General features: G+C 43.3%; 1 protein-coding gene and 1 pseudogene across 13 annotated transcripts in view; one reads left to right on the forward strand and one right to left on the reverse strand.

The window, feature by feature from the left end:
• The window catches only part of CARMIL1 (capping protein regulator and myosin 1 linker 1), a 351,277-nt gene that overhangs the window by 313,378 nt on the left and 19,107 nt on the right, over nt 1-18,792 (reverse strand). The gene's annotated exons all lie outside the window — the stretch shown is intronic.
• LOC141568647 (splicing factor U2AF 65 kDa subunit pseudogene) lies at nt 7,650-9,396 on the forward strand (annotated as a pseudogene).

Below are 18,792 nucleotides of genomic sequence, written 5' to 3' on the forward strand. Positions count from 1 at the left end.
AAAGGAAAATTAAGTTCAGAATACTGCTGAATTAGATCCTAGCAATCACCAATTTAAGGGAAGTGGCACCTTCAGTTGACAAAGGTGTGAAAGTAAGAATGAATTTTGTCAGAGAATAAGAGATTACCTGAGATGGAATTAACTAAACTCCCTTGAGAGAAACACACAGAAAATGGGGGGGGGGGGGGGTGAGGCGGGGGCGGGGAGAGGCTAGAGAGAAAAAAAGGAAAGAAGTTGTACAGAGGAGGCTGGTACCCTTCACCACATGGTGGGTATTTGGGGAGACCGTAGGGTGGACAGTGGAGGGGGCAACAGAGTGCAAACTGCTGGTTCTGCAGGGGAATGTTTATAACTGGGGAGCACCCACTATTCTCAAATGGGGAGCAATGAATGACAAGACGTAGGAGTATACCTACCAAAACAAAGGAGAAACACTGAGGCTGAACTGGTGTCAAGAGAAAATCTCACTGTACCACAGGGTTCTGAGGTCTAGGCAGGGTGGACGAGGAAGTTTTCCTTAAAACTGCTTTAAGGAAATGAGCTCTGAAGGCCACCTATGATTTCTTCACCTGTAAAATGGAAACTTGGTTTCTTCACCTGTAAAACGGAGATAATAATAGGCCCCACCTCACACAGTTACTGTTGAGGACTAAGATAATTATTACTTCATGTGGTACTGCACATACCAATCCTTTAATAAACTGGAGCTATTAATTTTTCTTTTTGTCCTTCATTCAACAAAGCAGTGGCACATACTCTCTGAAGTACCATTCCTCCATAACATTCTGAGTCAGTGATGCTTTTCAGCCCCTCTAAGACTTTGCTGCTATTTTCTGATTCTAAATCATACCAGTTCTTACAGCAAAACCTTAAATCTGTAAGCAAAATCTAACCATCATAAATATAGGAGTTATTTTAGGCAGTTATATACAGTACATCCATCTGTATCACAGCCAATTCTTGCAATAAAGCCAAGTGCATGCTTGATTGTTGATTGGATGAAAAAGAGTCCATTAAGGAAACATTTGGACACGACAGAAAACAACATGGATATACCAGAGATATTGTCAGGGAAGTGTAATAAAACTTAGGTTGACTACCATAATTGTGAATACACACATACACACATTTAAAAAAAAAAAAAAAAAAAAAAAAAAAGCTGGCTGTAAAATTCAGGCAGAAAAAGACCTAATAGTTCAGACTGCCTCTGGAATTCTTCACGTCCTTAATCTAGCATATTTCTCTCTAGGTTCAAATGTCTGAACTACTGTAATTAGAAAAAGATCAACTGAAAAGAACACATAGAATTGACATATAATTTAAAAATCTCTTTAGACTCAATAGTTTTCATTCTCTCTTCCCCTCCAAGTTTCGCCCAGGACTACTTTAGCAAAATTCCTCCCATGTTTTACATCCTTTGGTTTCTTGGGCCTGTTCCAAGTGGTGAAAGAAATCACTGATAGGGGAGAACTGGCCAAACTCCAGAGAAGCAAGCCCTAAACACATTTACTTTAAAGTTCAAGACAACTATTTTTAAATATACTACTTCTGGTTTCTCCCAAATAACCTTAAAAAAAAAAAAAAAAAAAAAAACCTACTTTCCCTGGGCAAAGTTCTAAAGATCTTAGAAATACACACAAGCAGGTCTTTGTCCTCACTCACTGTTAGCTGGACTGCTAACTGGTGAACTGTGGGCCCTGGGCAAAGGGTCCTGCCCCTTTGCGCAAGCCACGGCTCACCCCAGCAGCCTCTCTGATTGGAAACATCATCCATCCAGATAGGTGTTAGGTCAGGTGCCCTTTCAATCCACTATACCTACAGCCTTATAGACCCAACTGTACACTGGCACTAAAAATGTAAAATGATTAGGGAAGAAACTTGGCCAAGGAAAGAATAAGCCTCAGAGAAACAAGTCACTCCCCGGAGCCAGGTCTGTGGGAAAGTTCCTGTGCCCCAGAGGAAGGCCATCCCCCAAGACAGGCTACAGTTCTGGCACAGGAAGGGTGGAAGAGGAAAGGACACTTCTCTCACTTGGGGCAAATATTTAGGTCACCCAATTTGGAAATCTAAGTGCAGTTTGTTTTCTCTTAAATTAATCATTCCCACACTTAAGAAGATAACTGTATTCCCAAGCAAAAAAAGAAAACTTAATTGCAAACTGAAAATATGGGAGGTAAACCCAGCTCATAGACAGTCTTTCTCAGAGTTCTTGCAGGCCGATTTGAGAAGACATTTCTTTGAGTTCATCGCCTCCTGTGATCACTAAAGGAAACAAGCATAATTAAATGAAAAACCTCACAAAATCCCTTTGCAGCTAAGAAAGCGAAACAAGGGTGTCTACTCCTCTCCAGTCATTCCTCTCCCCTGGCTTTTTTTCACTGAGTCATGCAAAGGAAGTTTCAGGCCCTGGCAGGAACAGAGGTGGGACATTAGAGAGATCTGCCAGCTGTTTCCTTAAATAATGCAAATCTCCTTACAACCTGGCAACATTTCAAACAACTGTACTCAGTAATTTCTTAGGGAAAAGAAGACCAAAGTAATGTGAAAAAGGGTATGGATGGAAATTGCAAAAGATATCCCAATAATAAGACTGAATGACACCCCCTTAAAAAAATATATAAACTCTGAAAATGAAGTTTCCACATCAGACTATTAATCTCCCAAGCAAGTAAATATCTTCAATTAAAGAGCTTTATCACACATTTGAGGAAAAAAGTGTTAGGAATTAAAATTAAAATTCCACATTCATTTATGGGTGTGACCTTCAGTTTACATTCTTACATTAATGAACTTTTGTATTTTTTAAAGCTTATGTTTTGCAATCATCCTGGCTATTTTCCCAGGAGAAAAGGAAAAATTGGTAGAGTAAGAGGAAGAATGCCTAAAATTTGAAAATCATCTCTGGTATCTTAACCACTGAACAGCTCTCTGGTCTTGCCTTGGAAGACATATACTCTGATACTAAGCAGTCAAACAAAATTTCAATATGTTTACTACAAACAGGAAGCCCAGCCTTTGGTGAGGCTCCTGTAAGGACACTATAAATCTGGTCCTTTGAAATTTATTTGGGCCATACCTAAAATGAGAGGGAGTGAGAGGTAACGACAGGACGGGACTGAGGGAAAGTTTTTTACCCTTTACCTTGACAAAATGTCTTCTTATTTTTAAAGTATATCACTTAGAATTTATATAATCACTAGTAACTAGATTTTAAGTTCTCCGGGCATGGGACAATGTTTTGCTGTTGTTGTTGTACTGTCCCCAGTAGAGACACAGCACATGACTAAAACACAGTATATACCCAGATATTCAAAGTACTCCATTGACCAAGAGGAAAATAAGGCACCAGTAGTTTGACAGGCAGCTAGTGTCTCCTAGAACAAAATCAGTGACTGGAAGCAAGTGTGGGGGTAGGAAGGGAATGTCTTCAAATCACCTTCAGGCAACTTTTCAGAATGCACACTCCCACCCCTCTTTCCCCTCTTCCTCCTCCCTAACCCCATTTGAGACTCATTTGTCTAAGTGAGCCATTGTTTCTGGTGGGTGTGTGTCCTACCTCTCAGGTGTGTGCCTGGGGGTGGGGTGGTGATGGCTAATGATTTACAGCTTCACTACCCATATAATCTTGGCATCTCCTGTAAAATGAAAGGAGGGGCAGGCCCCCCTTCCAGCCTGATGGGTTGGGTGGGGACTTTGGTTTAACAGCTCTTACAGACCTTCATCTAATGCCCTGCTTTTCAGCTCCGTATCCTACAGCCACTGCTGTAGGATCTGGGCTTCCAATGCCTGGGCCGTTCCATGGGGTTCTATGAGGCTAACTGGGTCACTTCTCACTGGCCTCCCACTCTAAGACCCAAGAGTCCAGTGCCTCTATTCTAAAGTGTGTGATCCTCTCCTTCCAACAATCTGGTTTCAGCTCTTAGTCCACTCTCCTACTCCCCTATTTTTGTGAGGACTGAATCTTTTTTTATTCCTTTGCTTTCTCATTTTAGAGATGTTTTGGAAGGACAAGAGATAGTCTTGTGTTCAATACACCATGTTTTACCAGAAATCATTGATTGCTTCTTTACTTATGTCTCCCCTGCCAGATTCTAAAATCCAAAAGAACAGGAATCATACAAATCTGACTTATAATTTGCCCCCAGAAACTAGCACAGTCAAGGCACATGGTTGATATTTTAATGTTTGTTGAATAAGTGAATAATTTTAAAAGCATAAAGATCACAGAACTTTAAGATCTCAAAAGGTCCTCAGATTCCTAGGTTATCCTCTTTTCTAGCACTGTCTCTCTCCATCTTCTAATAGGGCCATATTTAACCCTTCAGATTAATAATCAAATCTCTTTTCAAAAATTCCTGGAGCAGTGGCTTTCATACTTTTCTGACTGCAACCTAGAGTACAGAATATGTTTTACACGACACTTCACTATATGCTCACTAACAAAAATAAATGTACGTAACTATCTTTACCCTTACCACGTGGGATGCTCTCCCATACTTACTACTCTATTTTAGTTCAGCTCTCAAAAAAGTTATTGTGGGATTCACTAAACTGATTTCACAACCTGCTAGTGGGTCATAACCTACAGTTTGAAAAACTTTTGTATTCATCCTTTCAATTCTAGCAAGGACATTGCATCCTCAGGGAAAATCCTCCCTGTCTTTCTAAATTAAGACTACATGTCCCTCCTTAATGCTTTCATAATATCTGATCCTTCTACATTCTGTGATGTAACGGCCTAGGTCTGTGGAACAGGCAGGAAATCTAGGGAATCCAAGACAATTGAACACGTTTGTGCAAAAACTTGTACACACACGTTCACAGCAGCAGTATGCACAATAGCCAAAAGGTAGAAACAACCATATGCCTGTCAACAGATGAATGTAAAAACAAAAGATGGTATACTGCATGGTATATGAGTATACCTTTAATAAAGAAGTTTAAAAAGAGAGAGAGAGAGATCCTGAGAGAGACATGGGAAGCAGCCTAAATTACAGGCAGCAGGGGCAGAATTTGTCTTACTTACCCTTTACCCCCAGCTTCTAGCATAAGGCCAGACACGTAGCAGGGTTTCCATGAGTATTTGTTGAATTAATAACTCACTCTCAGATGAGACCCAGATGGGTTTTCTCAGTCAGGTAGATGTTTTCACCTCGGGGCAGCATGAGGTTAACCACTCAAAGAAGGAAATGGGCTTCATTTTTATTAAATGACCGTCTACCTTCCCTTACAAAATAATCCAGATTCCAATATCCCTGATGATTATAAACCAAAGGGTTTTTTTAAAGAGAGAGAACATTATTTTTTATTGTCACATTGTTTCAAAACAAAAAACAAAAACCAGTCGGCCCCACAGAACCTCCCATGAAATCCACAACTAAAAGCCTTCCCCGGCACCACCACCGTGAGAAATGAGGCTCCACAGCTGACTACAACCTCAAACTGCCTATTTTAAGCTTAATTCCTGCAAAAATATAGTTTGGGCTCAGCTATAGATAATAGTTAACCACCGAAAGAAACTAGAAATAAGGGATCATGGAAACTAGCTAGTGCTACTACTTTTGTTGATAAAAATATATTTTTTACATTCATGTCAAATGTGTAGCTTAATCAGCACAGAGCCATTTTTTCAGCCTGAGCATAAATGGTTGGCTACCTCATTTAGGGTCTTATCCAGGTCTGTTTGAAAGCCCACATCCACAGCCACTCACTATAACAACACAAGCTTGCTATAAATAAGTGGCTAATACTCTTGACATAAGAGGTGAAAATTCTGGCTGTCTATTGAAAGTAAAACCAACAGGGGCAGGCCCGGTGGCTCAGACGGTTAGAGCTCCATGCTCCTAATTCGTAAGGCCGCCGGTTCGATTCCCAGGTGGGCCAGTGGGCTCTCAACCACAAGGTTGTCAGTTCAATTCCTCGAGTCCTGCATGGGATGGTGGGCTCCGCCCCCTGCAACTAAGATTGAACATGGCACCTTGAGCTGAGCTGCCGCTGAGCTCCCGGAGGCTCAGTTGGTTGGAGTGCATCCTCTCAACCACAAGGTTGCCGGTTTCGATTCCTTGACTCCCACAAGGGATGGTGGGCTGCGCCACCTGCAACTAGAAAATGTCAACTGGACCTGGAGCTGAGCTGCGCCCTCCACAACTAAGACTGAAAGGACAACAACTTGAAGCTGAATGGCACCCTCCACAACTAAGATTGAAAGGACAACAACTTGCTTGGAAAAAAGTCCTGGAAGTACACACTGTTCCCCAATAAAGTCCTGTTCCCCTTCCCCAATAAAATCTTAAAAAAAAAAAAAAAAGTAAAACCAACAGCCACTAAAACTCACTTTTACCCATCCCCACCTCTCAAAAAAAGGCTTTAAACTTCAACTACAGATGTGTGTAGAGTGACCAAAGGAAAAGCAATGTCTAAACAAAATAAGAACATGACACAGAACCACCCCAACAATATTTATTCTCTTCCCATATCATTTGGGTTCCCAATGGAAGCTGTCCCCAATAGCCAAATACTTTTCTGTTTTACCACCTTCTTCCTTAACATTATTTTTACCAGCAGGAATACTCCCCATTCTGCCACCAAGAGAAAGTAACAAATAATTTCAGATCGTAACTCTGGCAAAACAAAACCTGGAAACAATTCCAACATGTTTCCTGTAAACTGATCTATTTTTTAAACGGCATTTTAGAATATGGTGCACATCCAATCAATGTATCAACAAACACTTATTGCTATATAAAGCACAGAAAAGGTGGCTATGGATGGAAAAGTGCAGATCAAGTCAAGGAACTTCTATGAAGTGGGAAACACAGGCAGGTGCCCTGTGACAGTCAAAGCAGATGAATAAATCCCATGACATAATATAAGTACGTAATGAAAGTGCTAACAATACAGTCTATTCACATTTCTAATTTAAACTTCCAAATGGTTGATAAATATTTGAGACACTTCATACAAGCACAGGTAGTACCACCTAGTGTTAACATGGCCAGGGCACTGCAGAAAACAGTTTGGTGGCTCTTCAAAAAGTTAAACATTGAATTACCATGATGCAGAAATTTCACTCCTGGGTATTTACCCAAAAGAACTGAAAGCAGGGATTTGTACATCAGTGTTCACAGTATTATTCACAACAGCCAAAAGTTGGAAACAATGCAAGTGTCCATCAATGAGGAATGGATAAAGAAAATATGGTACGTACATACAATGGAATATTATTCAGCCATACAAAGGAATGGTGTTCCAGTACATACTACAATGTACTTTGTACCTTGAAATGAACTTTGAAAATATTGTGCTCCATGAAACAAGCCAGACACTAAAGGAAAAATATTGTACGATTCTACTTATATGAGGGACCTAAAAAAAAGACAAATTCATAGACAGAAAGTAGAATGGTGGTTTCCAAGGCAGAGGGAAGGGAGAAATGAAGAGTTATTAATAATTTTATAGAGACAGAGCTTCTGTTTGGGATGATGAAAAGTTCTGGAAATGGACAGTTGTGATCGTTGTGAATATACTTCATGCCACTGAAATGTATGGCTAAAATACTAAGTTTAATGTTATGTATACTTAACCATAATTTTTTTTTTAAGTAAAAAAATTTTTTTCTAATGGCTCGGGCATATAGCGGTTCAGTGAACATGATGCTGTCTGTGGCAGAGATAGACTCACGCTCCTGCAACAGGTAGTCCTATGGGCCAGGGACCGTGACAATGCCTCCACAGTCCAGATGATGACAACGATCTCCAAGTTCCCATGAGAGAAACAAGGCACTGCTTTATTCTGTGCACTATCAGCTAAGCAACACAGACCACCCACAAAAAAATCTTTAGAGTAAGAAATTATCGAGTAGCCGAAGCAGCCAGAGCGGGCGGGCGGCAAGGCGAGGCGAGAGCTGTACAGGGCCTACACGGCCGCTTCAGCACGTCGGACTTCGACGAGTTCGAGCGGCAGCTCAACGAGAATAAGCAAGAGCGAGACAAGGAGAACCGGCACCGGAAGCGCAGCCACAGCCGCTCCCGAAGCCGGGATCGGAAGCGCCGCAGCCGGAGCCGTGACCGACGGAACCGAGACCAGCGGAGCGCCTCCCGGGACAGGCGGCGAAGAAGCAAACCTTTGACCAGAGGAGCTAAAGAGGAGCACGGTGGATTGATTCGCTCCCCTCGCCATGAGAAGAAGAAGAAGGTCCGCAAATACTGGGACGTGCCACCGCCCGGCTTTGAGCACATCACCCCCATGCAGTACAAGGCCATGCAAGCTGCGGGTCAGATGCCAGCCACTGCCCTCCTCCCCACCATGACCCCGGACGGTCTGGCTGTGACCCCCACGCCAGTGCCTGTGGTCGGGAGCCAGATGACCAGGCAGGCCCGGCGCCTCTACGTGGGCAACATCCCCTTTGGCATCACTGAGGAGGCCATGATGGACTTATTCAATGCCCAGATGCACCTGGGGGGGCTGACCCAGGCGCCCAGCAACCCCGTCTTGGCCGTGCAGATCAACCAGGACAAGAATTTTGCCTTCTTGGAGTTCCGCTCAGTGGATGAGCCCACCCAGGCCATGGCCTTCGATGGCATCATCTTCCATGGCCAGTCGCTGAAGATCCGCAGGCCCCACGACTACCAGCCCCTTCCTGGCATGTCAGAGAATCCCTCTGTCTATGTGCCTGGAGTTGTGTCCACCGTGGTCCCAGACTCTGCCCACAAGCTGTTCATTGGGGGCTTACCCAACTACCTGAATGATGACCAGGTGAAAGAGCTGCTGACATCATTTGGGGACTCTGAAGGCCTTCAACCTGGTCAAGGACAGCGCCACCGGGCTCTCCAAGGGCTACGCCTTCTGTGAGTACGTGGACATCAACGTCACAGATCAGGCCATCGCAGGGCTGAATGGGATGCAGCTGGGGGACAAGAAACTGCTGGTCCAGAGGGCAAGTGTGGGAGCCAAGAATGCCACGCTGGTGAGCCCCCCGAGCACCATAAACCAGACGCCCGTGACCCTACAAGTGCCGGGCCTGATGAGCTCCCAGGTACAGATGGGTGGCCACCCAACTGAGGTCCTGTGCCTCATGAACATGGTGCTGCCCGAGGAGTTGCTGGATGACGAGGAGTATGAGGAGATCGTGGAAGACGTGCGTGATGAGTGCAGCAAGTATGGGCTGGTCAAGTCCATCGAGATCCCCCGGCCTGTGGATGGTGTTGAGGTGCCCAGCTGTGGAAAGATTTTCGTGGAGTTCACCTCCGTGTTCGACTGCCAGAAGGCCATGCAGGGCCTCACTGGCCGCAAGTTCGCCAACAGAGTGGTCGTGACGAAATACTGCGACCCTGACTCATACCACCGCAGGGACTTCTGGTAGAGGCGGCAGGGGAGGGCGGGGCGGGCTGGCTGGGGGATGCTCCCCCTCCCACCCCACCCCCTTTGCCCCCTCTGAAGATGATGGGCAGAGGAGTGACAGCCGGCAGCAACTGGAACGGCAGCAATTAAGGGTGGGGGGTGGGGGGTTGGGGCGAGGCAGGGAGGGGACTGGGGAAGTGCACACAGGCCCACACAGACATGCACCCACAGACACAGAGGGAAGGGGTCAGGATGGGAGGGGTGCACAGCAGGGCGGAGGAGGACCCCCATAGCCCCTCCCCAAGACAGCCCCTCCCTTATACTCCCTTCTCCCCTTCCCCACCGTAGAAACATAGCGTGTTTATATTTTATGGCCAAACTTTTGAATTTTGTTGTCCAGCCCGGTGCCCTGCCCTCTCCTTTTCCAGGTCCACAGCTCCCCAACCTCTTGGCCTCTGGTCCTCTCCCTTGTTTCTTACGTAGTTGGTTCTCTCCTCTTTAGTCTCCACGGACCTGTGCCCAGCCCCCTGGCCCCTGGCCCTCTCCTACTCTCTGTGGCAGTTTCATATTTGCTAAGACGAATTTGCTCATTAAACATTTTGTTGTATTTAAAAAAAAAAAAAAAAGAAAGAAATTATCAACAGCCTCTACTGTATTCAAGTCACTAAATAAAATTTAAGGGTCCAAAATTGAGAAGAACAGTAATTCTTGCAGTGGCAGACAACGTTAGAGAAGTAGGCATGGCAACTCACAGCCTCATCAACTTGCCACTTGTTTTAACTACTGAACAAAATTAATGTCAGTTAATAAAATGATAATACTTGGAGGAAGGCTCCCCCTGGAAAAAAACAAAAAAAGAGAAACCTAGTCAATTATCTCACTTTTTGAAAAGCAAAGAAATAAGGACTAAGAAAGGAGAAGACACTTCAGGAATTAACTGAAACAGCTGGGCCCTTTTTTCTAAAATACTAAAAGCTCTACTTCCCGCTGATTCGCTCAATATTTCTGGAGGCTTTTCCATGCCCACACTATTAACTAAAAGCAGACTCAGGACGTTTTCAAAAGCATTAGCACTAACCCTCAGCCTCCTGATCCCCAAGCTCCCACAATGACAGGGGCTCTTAAAGGTCTTGCATCTTCCCCCAACCAGACAGACAGACAGACAGACAGGCCCATTGTTTTCTGCCACCAGGATGGCAAGTAGAGACTTCAGCTTGGAGTAAGATTCAAAAGTACCAAAATCTAACATTGCTAATAAACACATTCAAAAAAGCTTCTCACATCTCTACTGAAACTCAAAGCCACAAACCCACCAGGGGCCAAAGAGCCAGACTTTCCAATATGATTTTAACCTCATCAAAGTGACACAGTGCGTTCAATCCTAAAACACGAAGCCAATCCATACAGTCTGTGTGAGACTCAGTGGTTCTCAGCAATGCTTTGTTCTGGCCTCACTAATAGAAGTTTTAAGTTTTGAACAGTAAAATTGCAATATTTAACACGCACTAACATAAATTATTTGACATATGAGGAGTAAGAACTCTGAAACCTAGAATCTGTGATCAAAGGCAGCATTTTCCTACTTAAATGTCCTCTAGGACATCCCACATAAGAGGTCAAGAAATCTATACTTGAACTTGTCCAGCTTCAAGGAACTCAATCCCACCTTCCACTCCACCCACAAATCAGCGCAGCTAACTATTGAGGAGATTCTTCTGAGTTTCAAGACAATCCTCAGTCCCTGGTAGTTTTATCTATGGCCCCTGGTCTGGACCACAGATAATGAATGCACATCCCCTTTTCTGTGGCAGCCACTCCCATATGTAAGAGCTGCTCTGCTCTGTGCGGAAGGCAGCCTTATGATACAAACTGAACATAATCTGCAAGGTTAATATATTCTTAAAAACTTTCCTCACCCCCTTTCTCAATTATGTGTTAAAGCAGAGTGGTCTGAAACTACCTTAGACATTTATAATAAGAGGACTGATATGTGACCTGACTTCTGTATCTTAAACCAAACCCAGTGGAGGAGATCCCTGGAAAGAGGGCTCCTTTCTTGACTTTATTCCAGTCAATTCCCAAGCCACTGCCTTCTTCCTTCCAAACACAGCTCCTTTACACACAGATGGTGCGCAATAATTATTTGGTTAATGAAATATTTCAATAATCTTCCTAAAAGGAGGATGGATAATATGTCTTCTTGACATAATTTTTTCCAACTGACTAATTTGTAAAGCCTCAGAAGCAGATAGGACAAAAATCCAAAGGGATATACAAATTCTAATTTATAGTTCTTTTGTGTAAAAGATGAAACACTGACATAAGTTGTCAGCTTTTCTCTGAGCTCCTTAGAATACTGGTGTCCAATGAGATGTTAATGGTGCTTCATAAAATGTATAATGTATATGAAGAATGCTGAAGGCTCTCAGAATAGAGAACTGGAGAAACCTATTTAAGTTTGGGAAATGCAGGGTCACAGGTACCTGCTCCCAGCACATCTGTTCATATCTTGGGAGCAGGATCTATTCTCCAATTTGGGAAACACTGGCTTAGAGCTACATAAAATTTCTTGTGGTTTATATGCTTTAAAGGGTTGCTAGGGGAACCAACAGGAAATGAGATGTTCTCTTGGGTTTTTCCAAAGACTGTAGGTGAAATTTTAGGTGACAGTTTTATTTGTTTAAAAATAATAAAATAAAACCACACATTATAATTTTATCACACAAAAGACATTAAGTGTTATCTCTGAAAGCCTAAGAAAGGAAATCTTTTCACCAACTCAACATGAACAACTCTGTCAATGGAAAGGACTATCCTTCTGGCAAAGGAGAAATGAGTAACCAGCTAAAAGTTGAAACTGCATCCGATGTCTCTCCCAGGTAAATGATGAAACCAAGCCTTCACAAGCAGGAAACAAACCACTCTCTTTGAAATAACAGGTGGAAAGGCAAACAATGGAAGTGACTCATTTACACAAGGATTAAATCCCTGAGACAGCAGCACAACACCGCACAGTAACACAGCAGCGAGACATTACCACCTTTCTCCTTAAGCATCCCTGAGCTCCTGGGTAGAAACTGGGTGTAAGGAGGAGCAGCGCTCAGATGAAGTGGTCAGGGAGCACCTCGTAGCTTCGACTGCACTAATTATTCTGACCAAAGCAGAGTCCAGTCCAAGTGTTTGCAGCTGCCCACTCTCCCTCCCTCATGGGCTCACTGGTATTGATCCGAGCATCCTGCACAAAGTTAAATCAAAGATGGGTTATGTCAGATAAGGCCGCTGAGTAACTTTATCCGGCACCTGAGAAAACCCGTGTGGTCTTGAGATTTGTACTCCAGGGCTGCATCTTTTACTAGACAAATATTCTGCATACACTATGAAAAGATCACTACTAGAAGTAGGGGGCTTGATACAAAAGTACAGTGAGGAAATGGTCCTGGGCTCTAGAACAGTTTATAGCCCCCGCAGGGATGCAGCCTGAGAACAAGAGCATCCTGATCACGCGCTTGGTCGGCCACGAGTCTTTTAAACGGGCCTTGAAATAAGCCCTGGCCTACATTCCCGGAACCTGTTACCCTGAAGGAACTCAGCCAACTATCTGAGCAACAAGTTAAAAAGCATTGTGGGGTGACTTGTGTGGCGGAACCCAGTAGACCAGCTGCATGAAGGTACTTGTATTCTTCCCCAGGTTTGAATAGTAAAGAGAGAGGAATGGATGCCTGGAAGGATAAGAGCGGTACTAACAAATTGGATAGGGTCAATAAAAATAATTCAAACTGGAAAAAAATTCTTTGCACCACCGAATTTTTAGAAAATGATTCACAAGGCTGATGTGAACTCTACTGCCTGTATTTCCAATGTTTTTGAAAAAGTAACTCTGAGCACCTCCCTCAAAAGAGATGGTACTGAGAGGCCTTAACGGGGGGGGGAGGGGGGGAGAGGGGGGAATTAAGCGAAAATGTTACTGGGGTCAGAGTAATAGGTCCTGGGATAAATATGGTGAGCTGGCCTCTTTGGTCTGATTTCAGGAAGTGAAGCAAGGTCTGAGATTTTCCTGTAACATGCCCTGTGCAGGCTTCTTTGGGGAAACATGTGGAAATGAACAGCTTCCATCTCCCATCTTTCCCATAATGCTGACTTCAATGTACATCAGGACCCTGGGTGGGAAGCGTTTTTAAACACAACGTCTGACAATTACATTTGCGAACTCATCCTAGGAAAAGTGCTACATAGCTCATTGCTGAATATCACCACGGTCACTGCGGGGACAGAGTCCCAGAGAGCAGTTTCCAGGTTCTCGGCCTCGCGTGGGGAGGTGCTGGCTCGGGTGGTGAGTGACCATCAACTGTGATTGGTTGGCCATCAGCTGTAGCCGGTTGGCCGATTAGCTACTAATGTAACTGCGGGGCTGCGTTGATTGGTTGGTTGTTTTGCAGGCAGAGAAGTGAATGGCGGACTGCGGATCATGTGGCTACTACTGCGGGTGTCTTGCCCGGCAGCCAGAGAGAATATAGTGGTTTGGCTCCCCTACCTATGGCTCCGTGGGTGTTCCTTTTTGGCCTCACCATATCCTGCGTTCTTATGTGGGGAGCAGGACCAGAGGCCCCACAGGCCACCCCGCACGACAGTCACTTTCAAAGTCCTCCCCTTGGGAAGCTAAGCACCGACGCCAGCATCTAGTCCACCCTTCAAAGCAATTTTGGAACTCTTTTTCTGGAATGGCCATCAAAGCTGTCATCGTATTACCCTTGAGGTCCCGAATGTCATCAAAATGTCTTCCTTTCAATATTTCCTTTATCTTCAGATAAAGAAAGAAGTCACTGGGGGCCAGATCAGGTGAGTAGGGAGGGTGTTCCAATATAGTTATTTGTTTACTGGCTAAAAACTCCCTCACAGACAGTGCCATATGAGCTAGTGCATTGCCATGATGCAAGAGCCATGAATTGTTGGTGAATAGTTCAGGTCATCTAACTTTTTCACGCAGCCTTTTCAGCACTTCCAAATAGTAAACTTGGTTAACTGTCCAGTTGGCACAAATTCATAATGAATAATCCCTCTGATATCAAAAAAGGTTAGCAACATCATTTTCACTCTTGATCTGGACTGATGGAACTTTTTTGATCATGGAGAATTGGCTGACTTCCTAACTGTGCACTTTGACGCTTTGTTTCAGGGTCATGTTGGTACACCCATGTTTCGTTACCAGTGATAACATGGCCCAAAACATCGTCTCGCCTCTCCAAAAGGTCTTGGCAAACTTTGACTCTCCTTTGCTTTTGTCCATCAGTGAGCTCCTTCAGGATCATTTTTGCACACACCTTTCTCATGCCAAGATTTTCAGTTAAAATTTTCCTGTTTCTCTATCGATGTTTACTTGGTCTGCTATGCTTCTCACGGCCAATGATTCTGACGCACAATTTGACAAATTTTTGCAATGTTTTCGTCAGTTCTGCTCGTTACTGGCCGCCCTGACCTCTCTTCATCAGCGACATGTTCTCTCCCCTCAGAAAAATATTTAATCCATTTGTACACTGCTGTTCTCTTCATGGCATTATCCCCATAAACTTGGACTAATATGTCCCTGATTTCACTTCCACTCTTCGCAAGTTTAACAAGAAATTTAATGTTTGTTCATTGCTCTAATTCAAGCTCAGACATTCTTGCAACAGCACAGAAAAACACTCAACAACAATAATGAACACCACTCAGCAAGACACGGCCACAGGTTGACACGAACACAGCTGTAAGACACTGATACACCAAGGTTATGAAAGCTTACTGAGCTATTTGTACAGTGCTGCCAATGTACAAGTTAAGCACACAGTGGCAAGTTCACGAACATAATTGTCGTACCTCGTAAAGAGGCAGGAGTTGCCCTGTGATTCTGAGGCACAGCCAGGCTGAGAATCTCCACATTAAGGAAACAGCTGGCCTTGAAACCTGTCTGCAGGGACCACTGGTCTTCTCATATAAGGATATGTTTATTGGGCTCTTCCAGGTGACAAGGAACAGCCAATAGCCTGAGCTCATAATGGTCCAATGTGAGGACACCTAGCAAACTGAGAGAGGCAAGCAAGCAAGACAGGAAACCCTGTCAGCAGTTGCCCAGTGGATCTTGTAGAAAACTGATAAATACTGTTCCTAGATCTATTAAATAGTTTCGTCCACTCAACTTGACTTTAGGAGTCACCGTTTCTAAAGCAATCATCCAGTGCTCTGTCACACTCTTCCTGTGTCTACTGTTCCAGCCACAACTGGCTCAGTAACAATCTCTTCATGCTCCATGGCTGCTTACACAGGGCTTGCCTCATGCCTCTGCTTTCTTCTTGTTTCTGTGTCTCTATATCTCAAACTCCCATGAGGAAGAATCTGTCCAATACAGATCTGCCCTGTGAGCCAGAGCTGTGAGGTAGAGGCTGTTGGTTGGCCTGTAGAGACCCACGGGGCCAGAGGGATGGGGGCAGGGGGGGGTGGGGGTAGGGCCAGGCACAACTACCCCTAGTTCAATCACCAGGCCCAGAGGTGGGGTTGCCGGTACCCAGTACAGGAAGGCTGAGGAAAGGAACCCCTCCAAAGGAAGCTGTGGACAAACAGGTTCTCAGAGGGGACAATATGACCAACAGACACGTAGCATGACTTACCCAGCAAAAGTCCTTTTCCTAAGCAGATTTCAAAGTTCTGTATATGGTGGCTGATGATAATGTCTCAGTAAGGCTTAAGAGTATCTAATCGGTGCTTACTTGAGAATCTAACTCAGTGTTTCTCAAATTTCGATGTGCATCAGAATCACCTAAAAGGCTGGTTAAAACATCACTGGGCACGGCACCCAGAGTGTGTGATTCTGTAGCTCTGGATAGGACCCTAAGAATTTGCATTTCTAACAAGTTCCCAGGTGACACTTAACTTTCTGTTCTAATTAAGAACCACTGGTCAAACCGATTAGGTATCTTAACACAAACTTCTGTTTGGTGCCATCTGGTATTTTTGTCTTATATGAATATATATAGGTATCTACATAATTCAAAAATAAGTATTTTAAAATGCATCCTTTTGATTTTGAGGTAAATCAACCATACCTATATTATAAAACTACAAATGTTCATATTTAGCTATAACTTATAGGCTAAGTATGACTAGGTATACATTGCTCTCTGACATTTTGGAACCCACTGATCTAAACCAGTGGCTCTTAACTGGGGACAATTCTAGAACTCGGAGAACACCTGACAATGTCTACAGACATTTTTAATTATTACAACTGGGAGAAGGGGCTGCCAGCATTTGGTGGGTAGAGACTAGGGATGCTGCTTGACATCCTTTAAAGCACAGGCAACCTCTACAACAAAGAATTATTTGGGGGACCTCCCATAAGATTGTCAGCTAATTTCTCAACAGAAACTCTGCAAGCCAGAAGGGAGGGGCACGGAATATTCAAAGTGATGAAAAGCAAGGACCTACACCCAAAACTACTCTATCCAGCAAGGCTATCATGTAAAATTGGAGGAGAGATAAAGAGCTTCCCAGGCAAGAAAAAGCTAAAGGAGTTCATCACCACCAAATCAGTATTACAAGAAATGTTAAAGGCACTTCTGTAAGAAGAAGGGAAAAAATAAAACACATAAATATGAATAATAAAATGGCAATAACTATGTATCCATCAATAATCACTATAAACATAAATGGATTAAATGCTCCAATCAAAGACTTAGGGTAACTGAATGGATAAGAAAACAAGACCCATACACATGGTGTCTACAAGAGATCCACTTCAGATCGAAAGACACACACAGACTGAAAGTAAAGGGATGGAAAAAGATATTTCATGTAAATGGAAACAAACAAACAAACAAAAAGCTGAGGTAGCAATACTTATACCAGACAAAATAGACTTTAAAACAAAGGCTATATATAAGAAACAAAGAGGGACATTACATAATGATAAAGAGATCCAACAAGAGGAAATAACTCTAGTAAACATCTGTGCACCCAATAAAGGAGCACGTAAATATATAAAACTAATATTGACTGACATAAAGGGAGATCGACAGTAGCACAATCATTATAAGGGACTTTAATGTTTAATACCCCCCTGACACCAATGGACAGATCTTCCAGACAGAAAACCAAGACGGAAATAGATGCCTTAAATGACACACCAGACCAGATGGATTTAATTGACATTTTTAGAGCATTTCACCCCAGAGCAGCAAAACACCCTCTTTTCAAGTGTATATGGAAGATTTTCCAAGACAGACCACGTCTTAGGGCACAAAACAAGTCTCAATAAATTTAAGAAAAAACAAAATAAAGACTTATTTGATCCAAAATGTCAATAGTGCTGATACTGAGAAACGCTGATCTATAGATTGTTTAGAAATTGAGAATCCAGCCTGCCCTGGAATCCTCAAGTGTGGAAAAGCATAGCTCCATGAGCCAATGACCCCCAATGGGCCGCTCGTCACAAAACAAAAGCAACCACAACGGAAATCCAAGGGGAAACGTGGACTGAGTGAGGCTCGGGAGCACACAGCAGTGCCCCGAGGCAGCCAGCATTGCCCTGCAGGGTGAGGAGAAGCCAGCCACTGGTTTTTGGGTTTCTTTGAAATCTGACTAACCTGGAAGTGAAAGAGAGGCTCGGGCATATTTCTCAATACATCCAGATTTGCGGTGAAAAGGAAATGAAAAAAGACACCCAAGGTAAAAATTGTTGAGACACAGTTCTCAACAACGTCCTTAAACGCTTTCTTAGAGAATTTTCAAAAGCAATGCAGCCTCTTTGAGAGCAGCAGAGTGCAAAACTCCTAAACCCATTTCCGTAGATAGTCGATACTAGTTTAAAATGACTCTGAGCAGGAAAAAAACATCGAAACAAGTATCTCACAGAGGGCCAGGAAAAGATGCAACCTTGAGGTAATTCTTTTAGAATATTTATATAAAATATACCTGAATAATCTGTGGCTATGGATACATAATAAGATTGTTATAATCAGAGCATTTAGCACCACTGCAAAATCCCTGACAACAGTAACAATGCTAAGATTTACTGATGACTTACTATACGCCAGACACTATTGAAAATATTTTATGCATAATATCTTCATTTAACTTCCCAAACAAACCTATGTAGTAGGTTCCATTAGTATGCCTATTTTACAGATAACAAAAGTGAGACATAGAGAGGTTAAGTCACTTGCCCAAGGTTAGACAGCAACATTCAGCAGTTCCAGGATTCAAACCCAGACTGATCGAATAACGCAGAGAAAGCTGCTAAAAGACAGGGAACTAAAAACGTCTGTGAAGACATTAAAAAAATAAAAGCCTCCAAATTGGGAATGAAGAAGTTAAATTATCACTCTTTGCAGATGACATGATGCTATATATAGAAAACCCTAAAGACTCCACCAAAAAGCTATTAGAAACAATCAACGAATACAGTAAAGTTGCTGGCTACAA

This window comes from Rhinolophus sinicus, linkage group LG14 (genome assembly GCF_036562045.2).
Source record: "Rhinolophus sinicus isolate RSC01 linkage group LG14, ASM3656204v1, whole genome shotgun sequence".
In the NCBI taxonomy this organism is placed as follows: Eukaryota; Metazoa; Chordata; class Mammalia; order Chiroptera; family Rhinolophidae; genus Rhinolophus; species Rhinolophus sinicus.